This window comes from Piliocolobus tephrosceles, unplaced genomic scaffold (genome assembly GCF_002776525.5).
Source record: "Piliocolobus tephrosceles isolate RC106 unplaced genomic scaffold, ASM277652v3 unscaffolded_709, whole genome shotgun sequence".
Classification (NCBI taxonomy): Eukaryota; Metazoa; Chordata; class Mammalia; order Primates; family Cercopithecidae; genus Piliocolobus; species Piliocolobus tephrosceles.
In genome coordinates this window covers 1,030,121-1,044,836 of record NW_022334374.1, presented here as the reverse complement: position 1 = coordinate 1,044,836, position 14,716 = coordinate 1,030,121, and positions in this window count along the sequence as shown.

Here is a 14,716-nt window from a genome sequence, read left to right as displayed (position 1 = left end):
GAGTTTAACCTTTCTTTTCTTTCAGGAGTTTGGAAAACCTGTTCTTGTAGAATGTGTGAAAGGATATTTGGGAGCACATTGAGGCCTATGGTGAAAAAGAAAACATCTTTAGAAGCTTTCTGAGAAACTGCTCTGTGATGTAAGCATTCATCATACAGAGATAAAACTTTCCTTGGATTCAACAGCTTGGAAACACTGTTTTTGTCCATTGTGCGAACAGACATTTGGGAGCTCATTGAGGCCAAATGTGAAAAAGAGAATATCCCATGATATAAAAAAGAAGGAAGCTTTTTCAGAAACCGTTTTGTGATTTTAGCATTCATCTCCTGGATTTAAACGTTTCTTTTCATTTAGCAGTTTGGAAACACTGTTTTTCTCCATTGTGGGCATGGGCACTGGGGAGCTCATTGAGGCCAAAGTTGAAAGAGTGAATATCCCAGGATAAACACTAGAAGGAAGTTATCAGAGAAACCAGGTTTCAATGTGTCCATTAATCTTGAAGAGTAAAACTTTCCTTTCATTCAGCAATTAGGATAAACTGTCTTTGTAGAATGTGCAAAGGGATACTTGGAAAGACATTGAGGCCTATGGGGAAAAAGGAAACACCTTCAGATAAAAACAAAAAAGAAGCTTTCTGAGAAACTGCTTTGTGATGTGTGCATTCACCTCAAAGAGGTAAAATTTTCTTTGGATTCAGTAGTTTGGAAACACTCCTTTTGTCCATTCTGCGAGTAGACATTTGGAATTCATTGAGGCCAGTTGCGAAAAAGAGAATACGCAAGGATAAAAACTAGAAACTAGAAGGAAGCCATCTGAGAAGCCACTTCTTGATGTGTGCTTTCATCTCACAAACTTAAACCTTTATTTTCATTCAGCAGTTTGGGAACACTGTTTTTCTGGAATCTGTGAAGGCATATTTGGGAGCACATTGGGGCCAATGATGAAAAGGAAACATGTTCAGATAAAAACAATAAAGAAGCTTTCTGAGAAACTGCTTTGTGATATGTGGATTCAACTCACAGACTTCAATATTTCTTTGGATTCAGTGCTGAATCCAAAGAAATATTGAAATCTGTGAGTTTTTGTCCATTCTGCCAGTGGACATTTGGAAATCTTTGAGGTCATAGTCAAAAAAGGAAATATCCCAGGATAAAAAGTAGAAGGAAGCTATCTGGGAAACTGCATTGTGATTGGGCATTCATCTCGCAGAGTTAAAACTTTCTTTTCATTCAGCAGTTGGAAACACTGTTTTTGCAATATCTGCAAAGGCATATTAGGGAGTGCATTGAGGCCTAAGGTGAAAAAGGAAACAACTTCAGATAAAAACTAGAAAGAAGATTTTTGGGGAGCTTCCTTGTGATGTGTGCAGTCATCTCATAGAGTAAAACATTTTTTGGGTTCTGCAGTTTGCAAACACTGTTTTTGTCCACTGTAAGAATGGATATTTGGGATCTCTTTGAGGCCAAAGTCTTAAAAGCTGATATTCCAGGATAAAAACTAGAAGGAAGTTATCTGAGAAACCACATTGTGATGTCTGCATTCATCTCAGAGAATTAAATGTTCCTTTTCATTCAGCAGTTTGGAACCACTGTTTTTGTAGAATCTAAGAAGTGATATTTTAGAGTGCATTGAGGTCTATGGTGAAAAAGGAAACATCTTCTGAGAAAAACTACAAAGAAGCTATCTGAGAAACTGCATGGTGATGTGTGCATTCATCTCACAGAGATGAACCTTTCTTTAGATTCAGCAGTATGGAAACACTGTTTTTTTTCCATTCTGCAGATGGACATTTTGTAGCTGATTGAGGCCAAGAGTGAAAAAGCTAATAGCCCAATAAAAACTAGAATGAAGCTACCTGAGAAATGGCTTTCTGATATTTGCATTCATCTCACACAGTTAAACGTTTCTTTTCATTATGCAGTTTATAAACACTATTTTTGTCTATTCCACAAATGGACATTTTGGATCTCATTGAGACCAATGGGGAAAAAGTGAATATCCCAGGATAAAAGCTAGAGGAAATCTGTCAGAGAAACTGTTTTGTCGTGTGTGCATTCATCTCGCAGAGTTAAAACTTTATTTTCATTTAGCACTGTGGTTTTTGTAGAATCTGTAAGGGTATACTTGGGAGCACATTGAGGAATATGGTGAAAAAGGAAACAAGCTCAGATGAAAATGAGAGAAAGAAACTTTCTGAGAAACTCCTTTATGATGTGTGCATTCCTCTGTCAGAGTTAAACATTTCTTTGGATTCAGCAGTTGGAAACACTTTTTTCTCCCTTCTGCGAGTGGACATTTGGGAGCTCATTGAGACCAAAGGAGAAAAAGTGAATATCCAAGGATAAAAACTAGAAGGAAGCTGCCTGAGAAACCCCTTTATGATGTGTGCATTCACCTCACAGAGGGAAACTTTTCTTTTTGTACAGCCGTTTGGAAACACTGTTGTTGTGTACTCTGTAAAGGGATATTTGGGAGCACTTGCACTTTGAGACCTATGATGAAAAAGGAAATATCTTCAAATAAAAACTAGAAGGTTCTTTGGAATCCACAGTTTGGAAACGCTGTTTTTGTCCATTCTGCCAATGAACATTTGGAGCTCATTGAAACAAATCAAAAAAGCGAATACCTCAGGAGAAAAACTAGAAGGAAGCTATGTGAGAAACTGCATTATGATATGTGCATTGACCTCGCTGAATTAAACATTTATTTTCACTCAGCAGTTGGTAAAGCTCTTTTTTTTTAAAGAATACGTGAAGGGATATTCAGGAGCGCTTTGAGGTCTAAGGTGAAAAAAGAAACATCTTCATATAAAAACAGGAAAGAATCTCCTGAGAAACTGTTTTGTGATATGTGCGTTCATCTCACAGTTAAACCTTTCTGTTGGTTCAGCAGTTTGGAAACAGAGTTTTTGTGCATTATGTGAGTGGACATTTTTTAGCTCACTGAGGGCAATGGCAAAAAAGTGAATACCCAAGAATAAAAACTAGAAGGAAGCTATCTGAGGAAATGCTTTAGGATGTTTGCATTCATCTCAAACAGTTAAATTTTCCTTTCATTCAGCAGTTTCTAGACACTGTTTTAGTAGAATCTGTGAAGGGATATTTGGAAGTGCATTGAGGCTTATGGTGAAAAAGGAAATATCTTCACATGAAAACTAGAAAGAAACTTTCTGAGAAAATGCTTTGTGGTGTGTGCATTCATCTCACATATTTAAACATTTCTTTGGATTCAATAGTTTGGAAACACTGGTTTTGTCCATTCTGCCAATGAATATTTGGGAGCTGATTGAGACCAAAGGTGAAAAAGGAAATAACCAAGGATAAAACCTAGAAGGAAGCTATCTGAGAAATTGCTTTCTGATATGCTCATTCACCTTGAAGAACTAAACATTTCTTGCATTCAGCTGTTTGGAAAAATTGGTTTTTCTTTTAGAATTTGTGATGGGATATTTGGGAGCGCTTTGAGACCTAGGATGGAAAAGGAAATATCTTCAGATACAAACTAGTAAGAAAATTTGTGGGAAATTGCTTTGTGATGTGTGAACTCATCTCACAGAGTTAAATATTTCTTTGGATTCAGTAATTTGGAAACACTGTTTTAGTCCATTTGGAGAATGGACATTTTGGAGCTCATTGTGGCCAAAGGTGAAAAAGCGAATATCCCAGGATAAAAACCAGAAGAAAGCTGTCTGAGAAAGCACTTTGTGATGTCTGCATTCATCTCTGAGAGTCAAACCTTTCTTTTCATTCAGCAGTTTGGAACCACTGTTTCTATAGAATCTACAAAGGAATATTTGGGAGCTTATTGAGGTCTATGGTGAAAAAGGAAACATCTTCAGAGAAACACTAGAAAGAAACTGTCTGAGAAACTGATTTGTGATATGTGCATTTATCTCACAGAGATAAAACTTTCTTTGGATTCAGCAGTTTGGAAACACTGTTTCCTTCCATTCTGTGAATGGACATTTGGGAGCTCATTGAGGCCAAGGGTAAAAAAGATTATCCCAGGACAAAAACTAGATAGAAGTTACCTAAGAAACCCCTTTGTGATGTGTACATTCACCTCACAGAGGTAAACCTTTCTTTTCATTCAGCAGTTTGGAAAAACTGTTTTTGTCCATAATGCCAATGGACATTTAGGAGCTCGTTGAAGCCAATTCCAAAAAAGGGAATATCCCATGACAAAAAAAAGTGAAAGGAAGCTATCTGAGCAACCGATTTGTGATGTGAGCATTCATCTCATGGAGTTAAATGTTTCTTTTCATTCAGTAGTTTGGAAACACTGTTTTTGTAGCTTCTGCAAAGGCACATTTGGGAGCGCATTGAGGCCTATGGTGAAAAAAGAAGCATCTTCAGATAAAAGCTAGTAAGAATCTTCCTGAGAAACTGCTTATTCTTATGTGCATTCATCTCAAAGTGTTAAACCTTTCTTTGGATTCACCAGTTTGGAAATACTGTTTTTGTCCTTTGTGCAAATGGACATTTGGGAGCCCATTGAGGCCAATGCTATAAACGCGAATATCCCTTAGTAAAATTTAAGAAGGAAGCGATCTAGGAAAGCACTTTGTGATGTGAGCATTGTTATAGCGGAATTAAGCAATTCTTTGGATTCAGTAGTAAACACTGTTTTTGTCCATTGTAACATTTGGAACATCTGGGTGAATGTGACATTTCAGAGCCCTTTGAGGTCAATGATGAGAATCCAAATAACCCATGAAAAAACAAGAAGGAAGCTATTTGAGAAACTGCTTTATGATGTGAGCATTCATCTCACGGATTTAAAACTTTCTTTTCATTCAGCAGTTTGGAAACACTGTTTTTGTAGAATGTGCGAAGGGATATTTGGGAGCTCATTGAGGCCTCTTGTGTAAAAGGAAACATCTTAAGATTAAAACAAGAAAGAACCTTTCTGAACAACTGCTTTGTGATGTTTGCATTCATCTCACAGTTTTATGCCTTTCTTGAATTCAACAGTTTGGAAAAATGGTTTTTGTCCATTGTGCGAATGCACAATGGGAGCTCACTGAGTCCAATGGCAAAAAAAGTGAATATCCTATGATTAAAAACAAGAAGGAAGCTATGTGAGAAATGGCTTTGTGATGTGAGCATTCATCTTGTGGAGTTAAACTTTTCTTTTTATTCAGCAGTTTGGAAACACTGTTTTGTAGAATGTGTGAAGGGATATTTTGGAGCACATTGAGGCCTATGGTGAAAAAGGAAACATCTTCAGATAAATGCTAGAAAGAAGCTTTCAGAGAAATTCGTTTGTGATATGTGCATTCATATCACAGATTTAAACCTTCTTTTGGATTCAGCAGTTTGGAAACACTGTTTTTGTCCATTCTGAAAGTGGACATTTGGGAGTGCATTGAGGCCAGTGGTGAAAAAGTCAATATCCAGGAGTGAAAACTAGAAGGAAGCTATCTGAGAAACTGCTGTGTGATGTATGCATTCACCTCACAGAGGTAAACCTTTATTTTCATTCAGCAGTTTGGAAAAACTGTTTTCTTAGATTCTGTAAAGGGATATTTTGGAGCCCATTGAGGTCTACGTTGAAAAAAGAAATATCTTCAATTAATAATTAGAAATAAGTTTTCTGAGAAACTGCTTTCTGATGTGTGCATTCATCTTGTAGAGTTAAATATTTCTTTGGATTCATCAGGTTGGAAAAACTCTTTTTGTCCATTCCACCAATGATCTTTTTGGTGTGTATTGAGGCCAAAATTGAAAAAGCAGATTACCCATGATAAAAACATGAAGATGTCTGAGAAACTGCTTTATGATGTGAGCATTCATCTCGTGGAGATAAACTTTTCATTCAGCAGTTTGGAAACATTGTTTTTGTAAAATGTACAAAAGGATATTTGGAAACACATTGAGGGCTATGGTGAAAAAGGAAACTTCGTCAGATAAAAACAAGAAGTGAGCTTTCCAAGAAACTGTTTTGAGATGGGTGCATTCATCTCACAGATTTAAACATTTCTTTGGATTTAACAGTTTGGAAGCTCTGGCTTTTGTCCATCCTTCAAGTGGACATTTGGGAGCTCATTGAGGCCAATGGGGGAAAAACGAATATCCCATGATAAAAACAAGAAGAAAGTTATTTCAGAAAATGCTTTGTGATGTCAGTATTCATCTCATGGAGTTAAACCTTCTTTTCATTCAGCAGTTTGGAAATACTGTTTTTGTAGAAAGTTCAAAGGGATAGTTGGGAGTACATTGAGGCCTATGGTGAAAAAGGAAACATCTTCAGATAAAAACTAGATAGAAGCTTTCTGAGAAACTGCATAGTGATGTGTGCATTCATCTTACAGTGTTAAAGCTTTCTTTGTGTTCAGCAGTTTGGAAACAATTTTTTGCTCCATTCTGTGAATGGACATTTAGGTACTCACTGAGGCCAAAGGTGAGAAAGGGAATACACCAGGATAAAAACTAGAAGGAAGCTATCTGAGAAACTGCTTTGTAATGTGTGCATTCATCTCACAGTGTTAAACCTTTCTTTTCATTCAGAAATTTGGAAACACTGTCTTTAGAGAATCTACAAAGGGATGTTTTGGAGTGCATTGAGTCCTGTGACCAAAAACGAGACATCTTCAGAAAAATGCCAGAAAGAAGCTTTCAGAGCAACTGCTTTGTGATGTGTGCATTCATCACACAGAGTTAAACTGTTGTTTGGATTCAGCAGTTTGGAAATTCAGCAGTTTTTGTCCATTCCAAAAGTGGACATTTCAGAGCTCATTGAGACCAATGACCAAAAAGTGAATTTTCTAGGATAAAGAAGCAGTCTGAGAAACCTCTCTGTGATGTATTCATTCATTCTGCAAGGATAAACCTTTTTTTCATTCAGCAGTTTGGAAAAACTGCTTCTGTAGAGTGTGCTAAAGGACATTTGGGTGCATAACGAGGCCTGTGGTGAAAAATGAAACTTCTTAAGATAAAAACAAGAAAGAACCTTTGTGAGGAACTACTTTGTGATGTGTGCATTCATCTCACATAGTTAAACATTTCTTTGGATTCAGCAATTTGGAAATAGCTTTTTTGTCTATTGTGTGAAGGGACATTTGGGATCTCATTGAGGCCAAAGGTGAAAATGCGAATATCCTATAGTAAAAGACTAGAAGTAAGCCATATGAGAAACCAATTAGTGATGTGAGCATTCATCCTGCAGAGATAAACCTTTCTTTACATTCAGCAGTTTGGAAACACTGTTTTTATAGAATGTGTGATCTAATATTTGGGAGTGCATTGAGGACTGTTATGAAAAAGGAAACATCTTCAGATAAAAGGAACAAAGAAGCTTTCTGAGAACTTGCTTTGGGTTGTTGTGCATTCATCTCACATATTTAAACCTTTCTTTGGAATTAGCAGTTTCGAAACACTGTTTCTTTCCATTGTGCAAATGGACATTTGGGAGCTCATTGAGGTCAAGGGCGAAAAAGTGAATATCCCACGATTAAGACTAGAAGGAAGCTATCTGAGGGAGTGCTTTGTGATGTGAGCATTCATCTCGTGGAGTTAAACCTTTGTTTTCATTCAGCAGTTTGGACATACTATTTTTGTAGAATCTGCAAAGGGATACTTGGGAGGACATTGAGGCCTATGGTGAAAAAGGAAACATCTGATAAAAAACTAGATGGAACCATTCTGGGAAACTGCTTAGTGACGTGAGCATTCATCTCACAGATTTAAAGCTTTCTTTGCATCCAGCATTTTGGAAACACTGTTTTTGTCCATTCGGCGAGTGGACATTTGGGAACTCATTGAGGCTAATGGCAAAAAAGAGCATACCAAAGGATAAAAACTAGAATGAAGCTATCTGAGAAACTGCTTTGTGATATGTGCATTTATCTTGCAGAGTTAAACCTTTGTTTACATTAATCAGTTTGGATACACTTTTTTTTGTAGAATCTACAAAGGGATATTTTGTAGCTCATTGAGTCAAATGGTCAGAAAGGAAGCATCTTCATCAACGCCAGAAAGAAGGTTTCTGAGAAACTGCTTTGTGATACGTGCATTCGTCTAACAGAGCCAAACTTTTCCTTGGATTAGCAGTTTGGAAACACTGTTTTTGTCCATTGTACGAGTGACAATTTGGGAACTCCTTGAGGTCAATGGAGAAAACGTGAATTCCCAAGGACGAAAACAAGAAGGAAGCTATCTGAGAAACTGAACTGGGATGTGAGCTTTCATCTTGTGGCCTTAAACATTACTTTTGATACTGCAGTTTGGATACACTGTTATTGAAGAATGTGCGAGGGGTATTTGGGAGTGCTTTGAGGCCTATAGTGAATAAGGAAACATCTTCACATAAAAGCTAGAAGGAAGCTTTCTGAGAAACTGCTTTGTGAGGTGTGCATTCATCTTACAGAGTTAAACCTTTCTTTGGATTCAGCAGATTGGAAACTATTTTTATCCATTGTGCGAATGGACATTTGGGAGCTCATTGAGGTCAATGGAGGAAAAGCAAATATCACAGGATAAATACAAGAAGGAGGCTATCTGAGGAACTGAATTTTGATGTGAGCGCAGAGTTAAAACTTTCTTTTCATTCAGCAGTTTGAAAATACTGTTTTTGTAGAATCTGTGAAGGGATATTTGGGAGTGCATTGGGTCCTATAGTGAAAAGGATACATCTTCAGATGAAAACTAGAAAGAAGCTTTCTGAGAAACAGCTTTGTGATGTGTGGACTCATCTCACAGAGTTAAAACTTTCTTTGCACATGGTATTTGGAATCACTGTTCTTGTCCATCTGTGAATATACTTTTGAGAACTCATTGAGGCCAATGGAGAAAAAGAAAATATTGCATGATAAAAAGTAGAAGGATGATATCTGAAAACTACTTTGTGATCTGTGCATTCATCATGAAGAGTTAAACCTATCTTTCATTCAACAGTTTGGAAACACTCTTTTTGTAGAATCTGCAAAGCGATATTTGGGAGAACCCTGAAGCCTATGGTGAAAAAGGAAATACATTCAGATAAAAACTAGAAAGAATCTTTCTAAGAAACTGTCTTATGATGTGTGCATTCATATCAAAGAGTTAAATGTTTGTTTTCATTCAGCGGTTTGGAAATACCATTTTTGTCCATTCTGTGTATGGGCATTTGGGAGCTCATTGAGGCCAGTGACGAAAAAGTGAATATCCCAGGATAAAAACCAGAAAGAAGCTATCTGAGAAACCCCTTTGTGATGTGTGCATTCATCTCGCAGAGTTAAACCTTTCTTTTCATTCAGAAACACTGCATAGAATCTGTGAAGGGATTTTTGGGAGGGCTTTGAGTCCTATTGCAAAAAAAGGAAACGTCTTCAGATATAAACTAGAAAGAAATATTCTGAGAACCTGCTTTGTGATATGTTCATTCATCTTACAGGGTTAATCTATTCTTTTTATTCAGCAGTTTGTAAACACTGTTTTTGACCATTCTGTGGATGAACATTTGGGAGCTAATTGAGGCCAATGGTGAAAAGGCGAATATCCCAGGTCAAAACTAGAAGGAAGCAATCTCAGAAACCGCATTGTGATGTGTGCATTAATCATGCAAGTTAAACATTTCTTTTCATTCAGCAGTTTGGAAACATCCTTTTTCTAGGATGTGTGAAGGGATATTCTGGAGCACATGTAGGCTTATGGTGAAAAAGGAAGTATATTCATATAAAAACAATAAAGAAGCTTTCTGAGAAACAGCTTTGTGTCATGTGCATTCCTCTCCCAGAGTTAAACCTTTCTTTTCATTCAGCAGTTTGGAACACTGTTTTTGTGCATTCTGCGAATGGACATTGTGGAGCTCACTGAGGCCAATGGTGAAAATTTTAATATCCCAGAATAAAAACTAGAAGGAAGTAATCTGAGAAACTGCTTTGTGATGTGTGCAATCACGTCTCAGAGTCACACCTTTCTTTTCTTTCAGCAGCTTGGAAACACTGTCTATGTAGAATCTCTGAAGGAATATTTGGGAGCACATTGAAGCCTATGGTGAAAAAGGAAACATCTTCAGATAAAAATGAGAAAGAAACTTTGTGAGAAACTGCTTTGTGATGTGTGCCTTCCTCTCACAGACTTAAATCTTTCTTTTCATTCAGCAGTTTGGATACAGTTTTTGTACATTCTGCAAATTAAAAACCCTAGATAAACCTGGAGGGAAGCTATCCGAGAATTCACTTTGTGATCTGTTCATTCACATCTCAGAGTCACACTTTTCTTTTCAGTCAGCAGTCTGGAAATACTGTTTTTGAAGTATTTGCAAAGGGATATTCGGGCACGCATTGAGGCATGTGATGAAAAAGTAAACAACTTCAGATAGAAACTAAAAAGAAGGTTTCTGAGAAAGTGCTTTGTGATGTGTGCATTTATCTCACAGAGGTAAACATTTCTTATATTCAGTAGTTTGGAAACACTGTTTTTGTCCATTCTGCGAATGAACATTTGAGAGCTCATTGAGTCCAATTGTGAAAAAGTGAATATACCAGGATAAAAACTAGTAGGAAGCTATCTGAGAAATCGCTTTGTGATGTGTGCGTTCATTTCACAGAGTTAAAACTTTCTTTTCATTCAGTAGTTTGGAAACACTACAGTAGTTTTTGTAGTATCTGTGATGGGTATTTGGGCCCCCATTGAGGCCTATGGTGAAAAAGAAAATATCTTCACATAGAAGTTAGAAAGAATCATTCTGAGAAACTGCTTTGTGATGAGTACATTCAAGTCACAGAGTTAAAACTTTCTCTGGATTGAGCATTTGGGAAACATTGTTTTTGCCCATTCTGTGAGGGGGAATTTGAGAGCCCTTTGAGGCTAATGGCCTAACAGCGAACACCCAAGGATGAAAATAAGAAGGAAGCTATCTGAGAAAGTACTTTTTGATGTGTGCAACATCTCCCAGAGTTAAACCTTTCTTTTCATTCAGCAGTTTGGAAACACTGTTTTTATTGAATCTGTGAAGGGATATTTGGGAGTGCATTGAGTCCTAAGGTGATAAAGCAATCATGTTCAGGCAAATGCTAGAAAGAAGCTTACTCAGAAACGGTTTTGTGAAGTGTGCATTAGTGTTATAGAGCTGAACCATTGTGTGGATTCATAAGTTTAGAAATAATGTTTTTGTCCATTCTGCAAGTGGATACTTGAGAGTTTATTGAAGCCAATGGTGGAAAAATGAATATCCAAGGAAAAACTAGAAGGACACTATCTGAGAAACTGCTTTGTGGTGTGTGCATTCAACTTGCAGAGGTAAATCTTCTTTTTCATTCAGCAGGTTGGAAACACTGTTTTTGTAGAATCTTCGAAGGGATATTTGGGAGTGCACAGAGTCTTAAGGTGAAAAAGGAAACATCTTCTCTTAAAGACTAGAAAGAAGGATTCAGAGAAACTGCTTTGTGATGTATGCATTCATCTCACAGAGTTAAACATGTCTTTGGACTCAGCAGTTTCAAAACATGTACTTGTCCATTCTGCCAATGGACATTTGGAAGCTCATTGAGGCCAATGGCAAAAAAGCAAATATCCCAGGACCAAAACTAGAAAGAAGCTATCTGAGGAACTGGTTTGTGATGGATGTATGCATTCACCTCACGGAGTTAAACATTTCATTTCCTTCTGCGATTTAGAAACACTGTTTTTGTAGAATCTGCAAAGGAATATTTGGGGTATTGAGGTCTATGTTGAATAAAGAAACATCTTCAGGTAAAAAACCGAAAGAAACTTCTTAGAAACTGCTTATTTATGTGTGCATTCATCTCACAGAGGTAAACCTTTCTTTGGATTCAGCAGTTTGGAAACATTGTTTTTGCCCATTCTGTGAATGGACTTTTGGGAGCTCACTGAGGCCAATGGTAAAAAAAAGAATATAGCAGGATAAAAACTAGAAGGAATCTCTCTGAGAATCCACTTTGTGATGTGTGTATTCATTTCACAGAGTTAAATCTTTCTTTTAATTCAGCAGTTTGGAAACACTGTTTCTGTAAAATCTGCAAAGGGATATTTGGGAGCACATTGAGGTCTATGATGAAGATTGAAACATATTCACATAAAATGTAGAAAGAAGCTCTCTGAGAAACTGCCTAGTGATGTGTGTATTCATCTCACAGAGTTAAACCATTCTTTGGATTCTTTTGTCCAGTCTACAATTGGACGTTTGAGAGTTTATTGAGGCCAAGAGCAAAAATCAAATATCCCTGGATAAAACTTAGAAGGAAGTTATGTGAGAAGCCACTTTCTTATGTGTCCATTCATCTCACACAATAAAAACTTTCTTTCAATTTGCCGTTTATAAACACTGTTTTTGTCCATTATACAAATGGACTTTTTGGAGGTCATTGAGACCAATGGAGAAAAAGCCCATATGCCAGGATAAAACCTAGAAGGAATCTATCTGAGACACTATTTTGTGATGTGTGAATTCATCTCACAGAGTTCTACCTTTCTTTTCATTCAGCACTTTGTAAACACGATGTTTGTAGAATATACGAAGGGATATTTTGGATCCCATTGAGGAATATGGAGAAAAAGGAAACATCTTCAGATAAAAACTAGAAAGAAACTTTCTGAGAAACTGCTTTGTGATGTGTACATTACTCTCACAGAGTTAAACGTTTCTTTGGATTCAGCAGTTTGGAAATATTGTTTTTGTCTATAACGCAAGTCAACATTTGGGAGCTCATTGAGGTCTATGACAAAAAAAGTGAATATTCAAGGATAAAAACTAGAAAGAAGCTACCTGAGAAATACTTTGTGATGTGTGCATTCATCTGGCTGAGGTAAACCTTTCTTTTTATTCAGCAGTTTGAAAACACTGTTTTTGTGGATTCTGCAAAGATATATTTGGGATCAAATTGAGGCTTATGCTGAAAAAGGAAATATCTTCAAATAAAAACTAGAAAGAAGCCTTCTGAGAAACTACTTTGTGATGTATGCATTCATCTTGCAGAGTTAAACATTTCTTTGGATTAAGCAATTTGGAAACACAGTTTTTATCCATTCTGCCAATGGACATTTGGGAGCTCATTGAGTCCAAAAGCAAAAGACGGAATACCCCAGGAAAAAAATAGAGGGAAGGTATCTGAGAAAACGCTTGATGATGTGTGAATTCATCTCGCAGAATTAAAACTTTTCATTCAACAGTTTCTAAACACTGTTTTTTTAGAATCTGCATAGGGATATTTGAAGGCGCTTTCAGGCGTATGGTGAAAAATGAAATATCTTCACATGAAAACTGGGAAGAAGCTTTCTAAGAAACTTCTTTGCAATGTGTGCGTTCATCTCACAGCTTTAAATATTTCTTTGGATTCCATAGTTTGGAAACACTGATTTTGTCCGTTCTGCCAGTGGACATTTTGGAGCTGGTTGAGGCCAAACGTGGAAGAGTGAATAACCCAGGATAAAAGCTAGAAGGAAGCTAACTGAGAAACGACTTTGTGATGTCTGCATTCATGTCGGAGAGCTAAACCTTTCTTTTCATTTACTATTTTGGAAAAACTGTTTTTGTAGAATATAAAAAGGAATATTTTGGAGTGCTTGGAGGCCTATGGTGAAAAAGGAAACATCTTCAGATAAAAACAGGAAGAACCTTTCTTAGAAACGGTGTTATGATGTGGGCATTCTTGTCACAAGGTTAAACTTTTCTATGAACTCAGCAGTTGGGAAACACCTTTTGTGCATACTGTGAGTAGATATTTGGGAGCTCATTGAGGCCAATGGTGATAAAGAGAATACCCAAGGATGATAACTAGAAGGAAGGTATCTGAGAAATCACTTTTTGATGTGTGCATTTATCTCACATAGTTAAACGTTTCTTTTCATTCAGCTGTTTTGAAACACTGTTTTTGTCCATTCTGCGAATGGACATTTGGGAGTTCATTGTGGCCAAAGGTGAAAAAGTAAATATCGCAGGATAAAAACTGGAAGAAAGTTATCTAAGAAACTGCTTTGTGATGTGTGCATTTGTCTCTAAGAGTTAAACGTTTCTCTGCATTCAGCAGCTTGGAAACTATTTATAGAATATGTGAAGTGATTTTTAGGAGTGCATTGATGCCTATGGGGAAAAAGGAAACATTTATAGATAAAAATGAGGAGGAAACTTCGAGAAACTGCTTTGTGATGTGTGCATTCATCTCATTGAGTTAAACCTTTGTAAGGATTCAGCAGTTTGGAATTACAGCTTTTGTCCATTGTGCAAATGGACACTTGGAAGCTCATTGAGGCCAATGGTGAAAAAGCTAATATCCCACAATAAAAAACAGAAAGAAGCTATCTGTAAAACTGCTCGGTGATGTAAGCATTCATCTTGCAGAGTTAAACCTTTATTTTCATTCAGTAGTTTGGAAACACTGTTATTGTCCATTCTGTGAATGGACATTTATGAGTTCATTGAGACCAATGGTGAAAAAGCAAATATCCGAGGATAAAAACTAGATGGAAACAAACTGAGAAACTGCTTTGTGATTTGTTCATTCATCTCGCAGATTTAAACTGTTCTATGGATTCAAAAGTTTGGAAACCCTGTTTTATCCATTCTGTGAATGGACATTTGGGAGATCATTTAGGCTAATGGCAAAAAAGCTAATATACTGGGATAGAAACTAAAAGGAAGCTATCTTAGAAATTGCTTTGTGATGTTTGCAATCATCTCTGAAAGTCAAATATTTCTTTTTGTTTTCATTCAGCAGTTTGGAAACACTACTTTTGTAGAATCTGTGAAGGGATATTTGGGCACGCACTGAGGCCTA